Source organism: Numenius arquata, chromosome Z (assembly GCF_964106895.1).
Source record: "Numenius arquata chromosome Z, bNumArq3.hap1.1, whole genome shotgun sequence".
Taxonomy (NCBI): Eukaryota; Metazoa; Chordata; class Aves; order Charadriiformes; family Scolopacidae; genus Numenius; species Numenius arquata.
In genome coordinates, this window is record NC_133616.1 from 12,672,209 (window position 1) to 12,688,351 (window position 16,143).

Here is a 16,143-nt window from a genome sequence, read left to right on the forward strand (position 1 = left end):
AACAGAAGTGTGACCAGCAGGCTGAGGGAGGTGGTTGTGCCCCTCTACTCTGCTCTCATGAGACCCCACCTGGAGTACTGCATCTAGTTTTGGAGTCCTCAGCACAGGAAAGACATGAACCTGTTGGAGAATGTCCAGAGGAGGACCACAAGGATGATCAGAGGGCTGGAGCACCTCTGCTATAAAGACAGGCTGAGAGAGCTGGGGTTGTTCAGCCTGGAGAAGACAAGGCCCCGCAAGACTTGCTGCAGCCTCTCAAGGTTTAAAGGAGGCCTACAGGAAAGATAGGTACAAACTTTTTAATAGGGCCTGTAGCAATAGGATGAGGGGTAATAGCTTTAAACCAAAAGAGGATAGATTCAGACTAGATATAAGGAAGAAATTTTTTACAATGAGGGTGGTGAAACACTGAAACAAGTTGCCCAGGGAGGTGGTAGATGCCCTGTCTTTGGAAACACTGAAGGTCAGGTTGGACACGGCTCTGAGCAACCTGATCTAGTGGAAGATGTCCCTGCTCATTGCAGGGAAGGTTGGACCAGATGACCTTTAAAGGTCCCTTCCAACCCAAATTATTCTATGATTCTTTATCTTCTTTAGCCTGTGTTTCTCTGACCCCTTCTACTCCACCAGTGAACCTGTGCTTGGCTTTCTCCCATGTGGTCCAGTGCATTCTTCAAGCCTGCCTTGATTCACAATAGCTGTGTACAAATTCCCACACAAAATGTATTCCAATCATTCTTACGTACTCCTGCCCTCTCCTCTGTTGCCATAATAGCTACAGAAATCAACAGAATGTTGGTAACTGATTAAACACTAAAAAAGCAAACCAAATGAATGTTACTGGGATCCGAAATATCTCACTGAGCACCTCATTACAAGTACGTATGTGCGGGTTTGAATGCTGTTCCTCCTGTCTCCTACTATTTGTTATAGCCTTTTTACATGTTATCTGTAACGAGCTCTGTAACCTCTCCTCCTGGGGCAGGGAATGTATCTTTCCCAGGGTTGGTAATGGTATGTTGGTACTGTGCCCTGTTTTATTTTTCCCTTTCTAATGCGAACTAAAGGTGGAAAGATATTTCCTGTACCCAATTGTATGCCAGTGCTAACTTGACTTTGAATTGGTTGTAGTTCGTTATTAGTAATTAGTTCGCTATTAGTAATTAGTAAATATCAAAACTAAAGGCTAACCTGAAACAAGTGAAGTATCTGAATTCCACTGGCACACATGCACACCTTGGTTCTGGAAAACTGCAGATCAGATCTCCCTTAGTTTATGGGAGGATAAGGTATACTGTTCCCTCAATAAATTACCTCTGCTAAGCTATGTTCCCTGCAGCTACAGTGCTGCTACTCTGTCTAAGCTGTACTGCAAACAAGTAGAGACTTACCTTAAGGCCAAAAGAAGTTATCAAGTCAGATGTCCCCCAAAAAAACAGAAACCAGAGAATTGTAGAGTAACTTAGGTTGTAAGGCTGGAAAACACCTGAGGAGGTCATCTTGGGCAACCCCCAGTTTAAAGCAGGACCAGTCTAGATTAAGTTGCACAGGACCTCATGAATTAACTTCAATTTTTCAATTGTAATTTAATTTTTGATTTTTTTAATTAATTTTTTCAATTTTTGAATTTAATTTCAATTTCAATTTTCATTAAGTTCAATGGTATGAGTTTCAACAAGGGCAAGTGCCAGGTTCTGCACTTGGGCCACAATAACCCCAAGCAGCGCTACAGGCTTGGGGAAATGGGGCTGGAAAGCTGCCTGGAAGAAAGAGACCTGGGGGTTCTAATTGACAAGCGGCTGAATATGAGCCGTCAGTGTGCCCAGGTGGCCAAGAAAGCCAACGGCATCCTGGCTTGTATTAGAAATAGTGCGACCAGCAGAAGTAGGGAGGTGATTGTGCCCCTGTACTCAGTACTGGTGAAGCCACACCTCGAGTACTGTGTCCAGTTTTGGGCACCTCAATACAAGAGAGATATCGAGGTGCTGGAGCGAGTGCAGAGGAGGGCAACGAAGCTGGTGAAGGGCCTGGAAAACAAATCATATGAAGAGCAGTTGAAAGATCTGGGACTGTTTAGTATGAGGAAGAGGAGGCTGAGGGGAGACCTCATCACTCTCTACAACTACTTGAAAGGACACTGTAGAGAGGTTGGTGCTGGTCTCTTCGCACAGGTAATTAATGACAGAATGAGAGGGAATGGCTTCAAGCTCCAACAGGGTAGGTTTAGACTGAACATTAGGAAAGAATTTTTCACAGAACGAGTGGTCGGGCATTGGAACAGGCTGCCCAGGGAGGTGGTTGATTCACCATCCCTGGATGTGTTTAAGAGCCGTTTAGAAGTGGTGTTGGGGGATATGGTATAGGGGAGAACTTTGTAGAGTAGGGTAGATGGTTGGACTCGATGATCCCAAGGGTCTCTTCCAACCTAGACGATTCTATGATTCTATGAATTTCCATGTCAGTGGAAATTAATTAACTTTAAAAATTCCAGGAATTGAAAATCCACTATGGTTCTTACTAAAGTCCTTCTGTAACCAATTGCCACCACTGCTTTAAAAAAGGGGTAATTTTTAGCCTGTGTTTGACTAGCTTTAGCATCCTCTCTTCTTTTAATTCTAGTTTCTCATTTAGATATTGGCTTGCAGTTGCTGTCATCACATAACTTTTATATAAAACCAACCAGATTGAGCTCCATGAATCTGTGACTGTATTATGTTTTTCATGTTCCAATTGCTTTTGTAACCCTGCTCTGAGTTTTCTCTAATTTATCAGCACAGAGATAACAACTGTCCAGTCCTGGGCAAGAGAGCTAGACAGAATATTCCTAGTCACAGTGCCAAATACAGAGCTAATGTATGTCTTTGCTATCTACAGTCAATATTCCTCTTTTTGTTTATCCAATGACTATAATAGCTTTTTTGGAAATGGCATCTTAATGGTAGCTCATGTCCAAGTTAGCTGTCTGTCTTGAACCCCAATTTACTGTTTGCCAAGAAAGTCATCCACATCCTCCAAGAACAATTACTAGGTACAAGACTGCCCAACTACACATGTTGATCCTGTAATTCCATTAATTTGTTTGTGACTTTCTTACGAAATTATTCAATTATACAAAACAGCCCTCTTCACAAATTACATTATGTACACAGTCTTTGTGTCATCTGCAAAACTGGTCAGCAGAGATTTGATCTTTTCTTCCAGACCATTGATAAAATGTGATAATTATCTCAAAAGCAGGAAGAGGGCTTTCAGGGTCTCACTAAAAAAAAGTCATTGATGATTCTCTATTTGCATTTAGATTTTAAAAATTAATGTGCTCTTATTTTACTTAATATGTGCGATATTGATATTTTAATTTTTCTCCTTCCTTAATCAAAATGCTAGAAGGTACCAAATTAAATGTTTTACAAAAGTGGAACTGTATGGCATTCATATTAATTTGGTGGCCAGATATAAATGTCAGAGTTGGGGCCACGTATTACACGTAAGTGCAAACTTCCATTTGAAAACCTCTGATTATAAGAGAGTAAGAGAGTTTTGCCACTGGGAGTTTTTCAGTTGCTCAGGCTAGGAGCCTTTATAATGACATGCAAGATTATTTTCCAGTTATGAATTTCCAAATGGACTGGTCTCTTGCACAAATGTTAAAAGCTGCCCACGGTTGAACTGCTGTATGGCATTTCACTGCTTTTAAAGAATGCTTATTAATTTCTTTTCTTTTTCTTTTTTTTTTTTTTTTTTTTTTTTTGTTTGCTCAATGTTTCCTTAGAAGTTTATCTTAAATGAGGGAAGGGAAATATTTACACCCACAATGGAACAATGGCCTGGAACTAAGGAAGGGAAAGTTTAGGTTAGGCTGTAGTAAGAAGTTCTTGACTCATATAGCCTTGGATTCTGAAAGAAGTTGTTTGAGGCAGCATCATGGAAGTTTTCCATAAACTGTGCAGGTGAGACCCTCTGGAGAACCACCCTATAAAGAACACAGTCTGGTAAAAGTTGAATACTGGGCAATCATCACCTTTTTATAAAAAACTTTCTTTCTCTAGCACCTAGTGACAGAAAGCCATTATCTAAAATTGAAGAAAATTGAAAAAATCTATCTAAGAATAGATTTCCACCACGATACAGATCCTCTCAAGAATGACATCTCAGTGGAAAAATCCAGGTCTAGTTTTATATCAGATATATTTATAATTAAATAGAGCATTTGGGTGCTGAACTCCTGAAAGTCTGACCCATACTGTACAGCCCCTTGAGAATATCCTAAGGATACATTGGCCTTTTGCCACCAGACCAAAGAGTAAAAAAAAGGATGGGGGAAACCCAGGTGAGACGTTCTGTGATTTCATGAAAGACAGTACCAGAGAAGTCAGGAGTTCCTCACTTTACTGCTACCAATTCTCTGCCAAACATAAAATATCTAAGTAAGGATATATTCACTTCACTTTGGTACTGAATTCTATTAACCTATTCAAAGAGATAAGTGATGTTTATTTAACAAGCTAATCAAGTTTCCTATTTAAATGAGAATTTAAACACAGTCTGTGGCATGAAACACAACCTCCCCAGTTATACCATATAAAATAAGCCAGGAGCTGGATAGCACTTGTTCTAAAGCATTTTATGTAGTGAAAATGCTGCAGATTTACATTAGCAGAAAAATGTTCAGTCTCGTCTGCTTACAACTGATATCTGGAGTTATCAGTTTTCCGTATTATGATCATTTATTTCTTCTTTCTTGCCACATTCACATTTAACAATTTGCCAGACAAATGTATGTCCAAACTGAAGGGAAAACAGTTTTGGAGGTCAGACAGTTTTTAGGTATTAGCTACTTTCCTGACTTTAGAGGAGTTACAGTAATTATATTTGGCCTGCTATGTGCAGGATCCACTATTAGGAGTCCCAAAAGTACTACTTCCCTGAAGCTGCACTCTCTTCTGTGACTGTGACATATGTCCAGGATGGAAGAAAGAGTAAAACTAGTCCCCCTAGTGTACTGTTGTTGTAAAATATTTAGGCCTCTAAACTGCTGAAGTTCTTCTATGGGTTAATTGGTAAATCTCTATCTTCTGTACGTTTTTACTATACTGAGTACAATTCTTGGTGAAGGACACTTCTCTTGGTCATTTTTCTTAGGACTACAGGGTTCTGGGATTGAAAAAAATTCCACCTGATAATATAACAATTCTTACAGAATGAAAGACAAGAACTAGATAGGATTTTGCTCCTGCCTGTCAAAGCTTATAAGAACTATCTTGGTATTCATTGACATTATTAACATTTGTATTTTTCTTATAAAATCTAATTTTAAATCTATGTATACCCATCAATTTTCATTATATATTTCTGGATAACATGTCCATTGCTTTGGAAAGCCCGCTTTTTAGTTAAAAAAGGATCAGGTCAGATAGGCAATAATTATTGGAAAGAGCCATTAATTAAAAGTTTCTTCTGGGGGATGTCTCTAAAATAATTTATAGTCAGTATCATTTTTGTATCTTTACAGTGTTTGAGACTTATTGCCTGAGTTATATTTATAATAAATTATTATGTTGTGCTCCGAGCATCAAGGACAATTGAGTTGTTTCATACAATTGCATTGAACACAACGCTGCAGAGTGTTATTGACTCTTCACTGGAGAGCCTCACTAAGGCTTGGAGGGAGACTGTGAGGGAAATGTAAATGAACAAGTAATAAATCAGACCCAAATTTCTACATGGAAATTTACAATAGGGCATTGAGAAAAAGAAGGTTGCAGTAGAAAGGCCACACGCAGTATTAGTATTTCAGAAAATTTATCCACATTTTCACATTTATCTGGAATGTAGCTACCTTTAGCTGGGAGTTGTTTGTGTAGGGGACTGCGGAAGAATCTACACTGAGAAAAAGATACTTATGAATCTAAAGAAAAGATTATCTAAAGATAATCTGAGGAAAAGTTTGGGTTTGGCCTAGAAAGGGGACTGTAAAGGGAAATTCATTGTTGTTGTTGTCATGAAGTATGTGCACAGTGTAATGCAGCATAGTGATCTGACACCCAGCTTCTCACCTCTGCGAGTAACCACTTCAAACTACCCTGCTTCACCCTGGGTAGTCTATGGCTGGTAGTCTACAGCAATAGAAGAAGAAGGGTTTGGACCTAGGCTATCAGATGAAGGATTATCAATAGGTCTCTGACATACCAAGTCCTCCATCCGCTGAGTTTAGGTATAAATGGGCTGGGGAAAACATCATCTCCACCTATGTTTTGAAAAAACGTAGCTTTTACTACTGGATTTTGCTGATTTTGCATGGGACTGGTCTCGATAGGCTTGCCCTCAGAACACCCTCGGACCACGCTCTGACTGGAGGACTGAAGGAGGTTGAAGAATGTCTAGCTGGTAGATCCCAGCAGATTGTGGTCATAAATTAATCAGGAGCAGGTTATGGTTAGAAATTAAGCAGGAGCTATTCACAACTGCCATGCCCAGGAGGACACAGATAACTCTTGAAATTTCTTCTAAAAATCTGAACTGTTTACAGAGTTCACACTCCTCCACAAGTGCTAGTAAAGTGGGATTTTGTGATTTGCCGTTTTGGCATCTAAATCGTGTCACCTAAAGTCCTGCTCTAACCATCCAAATCTTCCTATCAGTTAGCACAATACCTAAGTAAATACTCCCTAAATGAAAAGAAATTTAAAAAATCAACACCACCTATCAAGAAGGAGGTCAAAAGCTTGGTCAGTGTTTATCGCTGAAAGCGTAATTACTCCTAAGATACATCTGCTAAAATAGAGTTGAGAAGAGCTTCTGTAGGGAGCAACCACAGGGAAAGATGAGCACATGCTTCTGCAGTGATTACTAGTCTATCAGAATACACATTTTGGGAAAATTTACAAGGAACTTCATGCTGTTCTCTGAAGAAGAACCTCCATTGATATCCACATACTGAGTTACCAGCAATGTAAATCCTCATTTGTATTAGGATCAGGTGATGGAATTCAAGAAACAGCAGTTTAAAATAGGGAATGTGATGGAGCAGAAGAAATGTGCACGTAGCATAAAGAAGGGATCTGCAGGGGCAACTTTGAAAGCAGGTAATTTGCAGCCCTTCACTTCCTATCTGTTAATTGCCACTGAGTACTTTCATAGCAGTATTGCTTTATTCAAGCATATTTTAAGCCAAATATTTAAAATATGTAAATAAACTGTTCACTTTCAGGATATTCTCTGTGCATTTTGAGTATCGGCAGGTGCAAAAACTCTATATACGTAGCATTTGATATTATGGCATACAATGACCTGGACAGGCTAGAGAGGTGGGCCCAGAGACCTGGACAGGCTGGAGAGGTGGGCCCAGATGAACCTCATGAGGTTCAACAAAAGCAAGTGCGGAGTTATGCACCTGGGCTGAAACAATCCTCGGTATAAATACAGACTGGGGGGTGAGGTATTAGAAAGCTTCCCTGAGGAAAGGGCCTTGGGGGTGTTGATGGACGAGAAGCTGGACATGAGCAGGCAATGTGCACTTGCAGCCCAGAAGGCCAATCGCATCCTGGGCTGCATCAAAAGAAGTGTTGCCAGCAGATCCAGAGAGGTGATTCTGCCACTTTACGCTGCTCTGGTGAGACCTCACCTGGAGTACTGTGTGCAGGTCTGGAGCCCTCAATATAGAAAGGACATGGACCTGGTGGAGCAGGTCCAGAGGAGGGCCACTAAAAGGTTGGAGCACCTTTGCTATGAGGACAGGCTGAGGGAGCTGGGGTTGTTCAGCCTGGAGAAGAGGAGGCTCCAGGGAGACCTAATAGCAGCCTTCCAGTACCTGAGGGGGGCCTACAGGAAGGCTGGGGAGAGTCTCTTTACAAAGGCCTGCAGTGACAGGACGAGGGGCAATGGTTTTAAGTTGGAGAAGGGGAGATTTAGATTGGATATTAGGAAAAAGTTCTTTACTATGAGAGTGGTGGAACACTGGAACAGGTTGCCCAGGGAGGTGGTTGAGGCCCCTTCCCTTGAGATATTCAAGGTGAAGCTCGACGAGGCCCTGGGCAACCTCGTCTAGTTGGGGGTGTCCCTGCTGACTGCGGGGAGGTCGGACTAGATGACCTTTGGAGGTCCCTTCCGGCCTGGACCAATCTATGAATCTATGAATCTAAGAGACTATTTTTCTCTGGGACACAGTTATAGAAAGATACAAAATAAACAGAAATATCCTAATTCTATTTATGTTCGTTTTCTCAAGATTAATTTGCAAATGTTAAAGGGCAATTTATTCCCACATTTCCCAGTGATCTATTTATAGAAATACTGTGTCCTCCCTGGAAGAAAAGAAGATCTGGATTTAGATCTTACAGAAACTCTTTCTGCCTGCCTGTCTCTGTTAGATTATAAATGGGAATTCCGACCACCCCAAATAGCTATTAGAAGGGTATTTTGCCTTAAAACTCTTTCACGTATGCTATTGCTATCTATCATTTCTACAAGCAGGATGTTTCCCTAAGCCACCTGAAACTCCTCTCTTCACACAGAAAATGGCACATGAAGGTTTTGGAGTAGCCACTTTCAGGATGGGAGCTGCCTGCTAATTTCCCCCTCTAAGTTCACCCTAGATAGCACAGCTCAGTATACTGTAGTATACAGACTCTGAGCTTGGTCTTGGATGTGTTTCAGATGAACTCCCATGGAATCCCAAGCAATCTTTCTGGCAAAAGATTTTCCAGTGAAGAATCAAATTCATCATATGAGGGGAGGACATTTTGAAAATTAAGGGTACATTTCAACAAACAAGGCTGTCAGCCTTGCCCTCAAGCTTGAGCCTTAGTTTTCCAGCCCAGCGACAGGGATTGTTTGATTTAGAAGGAACTTTGCATGCCAGCTCCTTGAAGATGAATAACTGAAGTTTCCTTGCTTGGTATGTTACCTAACAATCCTTTGCATCAAACCGTGCTACGCTGTTTGCTCTGATACTGTGCCAGATCCTTGGCTGTTATAAATCACTCTTATCAAATTCATCAATTTTTGTCGTCTGAGCTTCTGACTCTTCTGACTTCTGCTCTCCTCCCGTTTAAGGTTAAGAAAATAGCTCTCCAAGTTTTACAGCCCAAATTTGTGTCTTTTATACAGAGTTGATAAACTTCCCCTGTTAGAACAACAAGTCAATGGCCGGAAAAGAAAGAAAAGCATACATTTCAAAGAATTACTAATTGCAACCTAGGATACCTGGTTGACAGGTTTTTCTCTTAATCAGGTTTCATAAGTATATGGATAGCAACTTGTTTATGCTTCTCAGAGACAAGCAGAGCAAAACTAAACAAACATTCAAACTGACTGTTGTATAGATCATATCAAGAGGGAATGAGCAACACACTCCTTAGAGAATTCTCCCCTCAGCTGGTGTTCGTGGCTAAACTGAAACGAGTGCCATGCAGAAGTGTAATGCAGAGTAACTGTGTGAAAAAAGAGAAGCATGTGTGACAGATTGCACATAACCCTGGAAAAAAGACAAAGATTTAATTTGGTTCTTAATCACCTCCCTGTGAACCTGCTGAACCCACTGGGGTTGCCTGGGTATAAGTGAAACACAAACCTGATCCATTTGGTTTGCTACAGCCTCTGGATCAGAATAGTAGCAACTTATCCTTAGCCAGCACAGATGCAAGAGGTGACTCAAGGAGAAATGAACCAGCAACATGTTTTGGAGCAAGAGGATATCTTTGGCTGATTGAATTCCAAAACAAAAAGGAATGTAATTTGCTCCCATTTTGTAGCAGCTGAGGGCAGTTCTATGTGAGAATGGTAGCTGTAAAAGGGCCATCCTGCTACATTATACATTTCCTTTCTTTGCTATGGCAATCACTGATATGGCTCTTAAATGGAAATTTGAGTTCCAGTTTCCTGAGATCCTTTTACTCTTCTGCTGAAGCCGAAGAGCAGCCTTGATGCCCATTCATTGGTCACAGAATTCCTTTGGCTGGTAAACAGCTTCGGCTCTGAAGGAGCAACTGGTACAAAGGTTGGAGATACTAACTCCTTGCACACCCTGGGTCAGTGCTGTTTGTGTTCTCCCTTCCCTGAGGAGAAACATGACAGGCCTAAGAGGAAGAAGCCTAAAGGGCCTAGGATGGGGCCTGAGGAATTCTTTCTAGTTATATCTCCCAGCTCCCACATTCCAGCTTCTAACCAGCAAATGCACTTTCACATATTCATGAAAGCACATTAGAAATTTTGCAATCTGGGTTAATGCTGTCTTCAGACCAGAGTGGTTACATATCTAGAACAAAATATATCAAGAACCTATATCAAGAACCTGCTAACCTACTTCCAGATCATCTGTTCCATGCTGTATTTACCTGGTTGGAAGATATGTATGGGGAAAAAAGCTTGTTATTGCTTATCAAAAAAGTGGGAGCACTGATACTGCAGCCACAAAGGTCAGAGGACAGATACAAGGCAAGACTTGAAATACATCTTGCTGAGCTTTAGGAACAGAAATGGTTGCCTGACAGCAACTCAATGCACAAGTTGATCTGTTGTTTCAAGCGACGGAAAGTGCTATTCAGCCGGGGTTCAAAAATATTTATTTTCATTTTCTAGGGGATGCAGAATAATTGCCTTCATTCTCAGTTTGAAAGGAATTGCTAGTTGTTTGGAAGAAACATATGAAATATGTTGTATTTGATTTTTTAGTCAATCCAGTGGAAATAAATAAATTTCAAAATGTCAGTGTTGGATCTCCTTCCACACTATTTGTTCACAAAATAAAATAATTCCAAAATAGGGATTCCTTGAAAGATGGGATTATTTTGTTCAGGAAAAAGATTTTAAAATTAATGGAAAGTTTCACCAGAATTTGAAATACATTTTATGAAGAGTGTAGAATTATGCTTATGAAATTTTTCAGAATTTTTCTCCCACTTGGTTCTTTTTCAGACCTTTTTCTGATTATCCCAGAAATCACATTTGACCAGAAATCAAAGTAGGAAGACAGAACATGACATCACGCCCACTTGTGTCACCACAGACTGTAATGTTAAACTGCATATTGATTCTTGCAAAACTAAACAATAGATTATGGCTTAGAGAGAGAAGCTGGAAAATTTTTAGAAGATGGGAGTCAGCTTATTTGGTGCTTTCTATCTGCTTTTGAATCTGGGAAAAGGAAAGACGGATTTATTCTCCAGGTTTGTTATGACATCCAATTAGGTTTGAATTCATTCCTCCAACTTCTGGGTTAACCATAAGGTGGCTAACCTACCAGCTCATTGTTTCTGTCTATATTTAATGGATAGCTAATGACTTTCAAGGGTGACTTTTGTTTAAGGGTGGATAATGGAGTCATGGTGGCTTTCTCTCCATTGATCATAAAACAGAGTGAGGAAAAAGGTGTTTCAGCAAGCAAATCAAAGAAGCACTTAAGGGTAATGATTCCAGGCCTACATAATTTTGTTATACGCTAAACCTCTTCTCCCCACACTTCTTACCTGTATGCAGTTCCTGTTGAAAACTGAAATTAGTAGATACTTGATTTAGGGTTGCCAGACTTAATTTTCACTGTGCATTTATTTAAGTGTAGCTTTTAAGTGTAGCCATTCTTTCAGTGTTCCTTCAGGCAGTGACATTTAAACTGAAAGTTCACATTTTCAACAGGATGGTCAAAATTTGTACATACCTATTTGTAAACAAAATCTATCTATATAAATCATGTTTCCTCATGCAACTCTGCATATGGAAACTTAGATCTGTCCAAGGTACATATGTAAATTTGACTTCCCCTTATAAGTCCTATTACTTGTACCTAGAAGTGCTTATTACACAAAAGCTGTAAAAGAAATTGTATTAGAAAGTGGATTATGTCTACTTATAGCCTTAGAAGCAATTTTTCCCTAATGTATACTTAATTGATATAGCAGGTTTCAATAATTCTTCCTGTTTGGTCCAGGAAGATAAAGCATGTGTTCATGGGTGGAACATGGGTGGAACATAAAAAGTAAATTGTGGTTCTTCTATTCTGCTCCCTAGAGTCTCACTGAATTCCTGTGTCATCTGAGGCAAATAACTTCAAAGGGTGTTATACTCCTAAAGGTGAACTCTATAAACTAATCTTTTACAATTCAATTTTCATAAAAAGGAGCCAAGTATGAGAGCTGTCAGGGCACATCAGTAAGTGGAGTTCTTGCACTTTACTATATTCCTTCTAACAAACTGCCTCATAAGCTCTGTCCTGATAGCTTTGTCTCAGGTCCCCACCTGTTCTCTCCTCACATGTTCCTACAACTCTAGCTTAATATTTCAACTGATTTTAAGTTAAAATTTGCAATTTTCCTTTTCTTAGACCCTTTGCACTAACCACTATCTGTTAAATGTTCTGCAGATCTAGTCTGCAGTTCTTGGTGCCATTGAACAGTAGCATGTAATGACCAAGCATCTCTCTAAACAGAAAGGGAATGTTCATTAGCTGAAACTTGATATTAAGCAAAGATCTATTTTTCCTTAGAATCTTTTCAGCTCTTACAGGGGAATGAGGCATACTTGCTTTATTCATCCATTTCCATCAGCCTTCCCCATTTAAGGTAATGAGGACCTTGCTTATTAAGCTTGGTCTTGAGCATCTGACTTTGGGTCTAGTGACTGAACTTACTCTTCCAATCTGGGACTATAGTCAGGCATGTTTCTCAGCTGAGATGTGGTAGCTCACAGAATCTGGAGTTTAACCGAACAGTATTCCCTCTTTCTTTCCCTACCATGCCTTCTTCACTCCTAGGAGGAAGCCTCTGCTACCCAATGAAATATAGGAACATCTAACAAGTGCATATGTTCAGGTGAAGCTCCTTATCTGCCTTTTAGTTTGCACAGAAGAGTTTTGTAGGGCAGCCTGATCCAGCCATGATCATTGGTCCTCTCACATCTTCTGTATTTGAGTTGGGGAGGAAGGCAAAGGCTGTAGCATATGTTTAAGTGCTTCCCAGTTTGAGTGAAGGCAAATTTTGACTAAATCATAGTCTTTCACCTTGGCTTAACAGAAGGAAAATAAACTCTTTCCACCCTTCGTTCTTCCTCTACATTCATATTCAAACTCTTTCACTTTTCAGGAGTCCTTTAATCTGAATTTACAGGTCTTGACTTTTCTTAACTGAAAATAGGGGGACATCTGGACACAAAATCATAAAAAACTTAGTAGTTTTAGTATCATTCTCACTCTTAAGTATTAGCTGATATCTAGCTATCAAGAGCTTTTCTCCTTGTCTGCGTCAACCCCACACACCTGAGTAACTGACACGTTCCACAATGTCAGGAAAGTACAGCAACTTGATATTCATCATAGCCTCAGATTCCTGTTTATCATTACTCTACACTAGGCCCTTAACAAATAAAAAGGGAAACATCCTGTCTCAAAGAGTTTTTGCAACATAAAAACATCAGGAAGAGCCCAAGAGCAGATGGCAGAGGATGCAGAGTACAAAGAAAATCAGAATGATAGTAGCTTCTCCTGCCATTAGATCTCACGGATGCTCTTGTGAACCTGTTTGCACAGACACAGACTGGGGCACTATAGGGACACTAGAAAAGACAAGCAGAGTAAAAAGGTAAGAGACGAAGCATGCAGCCCTGTGCACTGAGCACTGCATTGCAGGGTAAAGCACATTCCTGGTGATCGCACAGCAGGACCTTTGAAAGGCTTTTTACAGATCCATGCATTTTTCATCTTGGTTTTTCTTCTAGCAGTATGACACACTTTGAAATCAGCTGGAAGCTAAAGCACCTGTCATCGATTGGAACATTATTTTCTCATTGCAAGTACACCAAACAGAAGATTTCTTTGTTACAGAGGCCTCTGTTGAGAAGAGAAAACAAAACAGAGTCAAGGGATGCAGTCCAATCCAAAGGTTCCCATCCTTTTGCTCACCATCTGTGTAGTCAAAGATAGCAAAGGCTTCCTTGCCATTGAATAATGCAAACTTGGGGACTTCCTTGACGTCACTGTGAAGGGTGGGTGGTCTATGTGAGAGAGGTGGCAGTGTGCCAGTTATCAAACATGTCAGAAGATCTTCAACAGTAAAGGATAAAAGGTAGTTCACAAAGAAACCCAGCAAGTCTTTAAGCAAACATGTATCATCCTTACCTTTTACAAAAACATTTTACAAAAACATTTTACAGAGGTTTATGACTTTTCTAACAAAAGGACTCTCATACGCCAAGCTTGAAATCCATAGAGACATGCAGAAAATATTTTAAAAACCAAACAGGCATCCAGAGAATAAGAGCTAGAATTTCATATAGATAGCTATAAAATGATCCGCTTCTGTTTCTGAGTTTCTTTGAGCTATACAAGCTCCTAAAACAACGGTGATGGAAATGCTGGAAGAACTGCAATATCTTCCTATTCCAATTCCAGGCACAAATTCTGTGAGGAAGAGTGATATTTTCTAAATCATTTCCTGTCCCTTTTCAGAAACAATGCAAGTTCTTGGGCGTTCAATATCTGAGAGGCTCCTAAAGCCTGAAGTGACCTCTGAGAATCAGTCTAGAAAAATGACGTTATTTTTTTCTAAATTAGTTAGCACCAGGATGAGACTGAATGCAAGAACAACAAATACTAACTGAGCCACCTCTGCTCAGGGGTTAACCTGGCTTCATGTGGCATCTGATTCAGCATTTCCAGAAATCAGGGGAAGGGTTTTTCACAACATGGGATTTAAAAGAGATTCTTCCATTGGGTTCATCTGCTGACAGAGTCTCCTTTCTTTCCTTTGGTGCTGCACAGTCCTAAACCAATCCTTCTTCACACTAACAGTTTCTGAAAATATACTTATTGTTTCTCTTCCTTCAATTAGTTTTAGATTTCACCTGATAGAAATGGTGAGATTGGAATGAAATGGTGGAATGGAGATTAGGCAAAGGTGGACACAGAGTTAAAGAAGAAATGGTAAGAAGGAAAAAGAGAAAGAGTCTCCTGTGGTCCAGTCCTTTCCTTCACAAAAAGCACCACCAATTAATGAAAAATTGCTTGCAGGCATCTGCAATTTTTGGTGTTAACTTGATCAAGGACTGACACTAGATCTACAACCTTTCCCTGTGGGGAAAGGTCAAGACTGTAGGCCAGTTTCCAAAAACACAGTGCAAGTTGCTTTAAGCAGGTGGTATCAGCACTAATAACCTGTACGCCTATGTGACTCTCCCTGGTGTAAGCTTGCAAGATTGTCCCCAGAAGCTTGTAAGCAGTGATACCCTAATCAGCCTTCTTCGCTGCTGACCTCGAGCTGATCAGAATGTGAGTGTCACGGCAATTAAAGAGCTCTCTCACTGCTCTCACAGTATATATTAGAGTTGGCCATTTGCAAAGCAGCCCTCAGATAAGAGAAGACCAAAGCAGCCTTAAGTCATCCATAAGCACATTTCTGTGATCTGTGACTGCACACAATCTGGCCCTCAATCTCTTCGAGGCCCAAATTTGAGATGTATTAATACCCTTCACCTTTCCTGGTCTTCAAATGAAGGTCAGGTCTTGAGCAGCTGACATTACCTTCCTATACACTGAGTGTTCTGAAATTATAGCATCTGTGGTTAAACTCATGCAACAAAAAAAGTCAGGCACAAGTGGATTTTGGAAGGAAGAAGATCTGAAGATGGATGAAGATACAGAAAGGAGTCAAATAATATTCCTTAAATAGTAATGAATGACTAAGTCAACTACCGCCACCTTTACAGGAATGTGACATAGTACAATCCAAGTATCATTTAAAATAGTTTATGGAGTAGAGAAATATGCTTTAAAAACAGTTTAGAAATGTACGGTTCAAAGATGTAGAATGATATGTAAATCCCTTGGCATTTTTTTATTCTGCCCAATCTTACAGCCTCCTGTTTCACAACTAAAAATCCTACACTTTGTCTCTCAGTGACAACGAGTGTCACTGAAAAAGCCATAATTCACCATGCCCTAGAATTTGTCCTGTCCTGCTTGCCATTTTTGCTAGCCTCAATTGAAGACAAAACAGAAAAAAAGGCTTTTATGCTCTACCAGAATACAAACTGACTTTCCAAGAACTGTTGTCAGACATAAATCTCACATGATCTCACCACTGTATTTATCATAACAACAAAAATATAAATAGCAATGAAATAATATTTTATATCTCTGTGGCGCCGTTTAGTCGTTGAGAC